Raw genomic sequence first — 1,146 nt, forward strand, 5'->3', positions numbered from 1 at the left:
CATAATAGGATAGATTGGATGCCTCCAAGAGAAACATTGATAGGTAGAAAAAAGAAAATACATTTTAAAACTTGGAGAGTAACTCTTCCATCTGTGGGTCAGCCTGTTTTATAGTAGCAAGCACAGTGTCTTGCACATAGCTGATATCCAATATTTATTTAATGATTGCAAATATTTATTTAGTGAACTGCACTTACCTGTCAAAATAGAGAATAACTTTAATCTTTCAATAAAAACCATCTGCAATGCTAATAATTTTCTTATTGCAGATATGAACTGAGATGCTTTTTCTAATATCTTCTCTTCATGCTATTGAATATTACATCAAGTGCAGATTAGCTGAAAATTCTGGAGTGCATGCATTCTGAAAAATGCATTTGGAAGACCAAACACTTGACCCCTTATCTCGAAATTAATTTCTTGCCCTCTAGTTAGAAAGGCTTGACTACTGAGCTGCTGAAATCATGAGCACTGTTGTTTTCTCATATAAATTCCATGTGTTGATTCAGTAAAGTGGTAATAGGACAATAGAATACTGTATGAAAGTGATCAACATGAAGGGTGAGTAATTTGAAAACACTAACTCTGAGTGGGAAATATTAATGTTGTAGAATGTAGATGGTGGCTTTTCTTATTTTAATTTTTAGCACTACTTGCTCAAAATCTCTACCAAAATTTGCATATCAGAAATAATACCATATGCTAAAATAACATAACTTCAGACCTCACTGCTTTATATGTAAACGTGGGGATTTTTAGCTGTAAATGCTCAATAGGAGTAAAACATGGACTATTAAATTTCCAGTGGTGATCCAACTGAGTATTACAAGACTATAGAAAAGCTCTGTCTACATCCAGCCATCTTCCTTAGTCTGTTGCTTTCAAAGCTATGCTTACTCTAATTCAATTCAAATAAATTCAATTCAATTTAGTTCAATTCAATTCATTTAGTTCCTTCTATATTTTCAAAACTTTCTAATAAGAAGATAATTGCTAACTTTGGTTCCTCCCTCACTTCCACACAATATTTTTGTTTTGCGGTTTTGTTTTATTCCTGAAATATTAACAAAGTAAGTCAGAATTGATGAAATTGATAATTGAGCCAAGATATGGCAAAAGATGAGGACAGTGGGGTTGCAGAGGAGA

This window comes from Myotis davidii, unplaced genomic scaffold (assembly GCF_000327345.1).
Source record: "Myotis davidii unplaced genomic scaffold, ASM32734v1 scaffold46, whole genome shotgun sequence".
Taxonomy (NCBI): Eukaryota; Metazoa; Chordata; class Mammalia; order Chiroptera; family Vespertilionidae; genus Myotis; species Myotis davidii.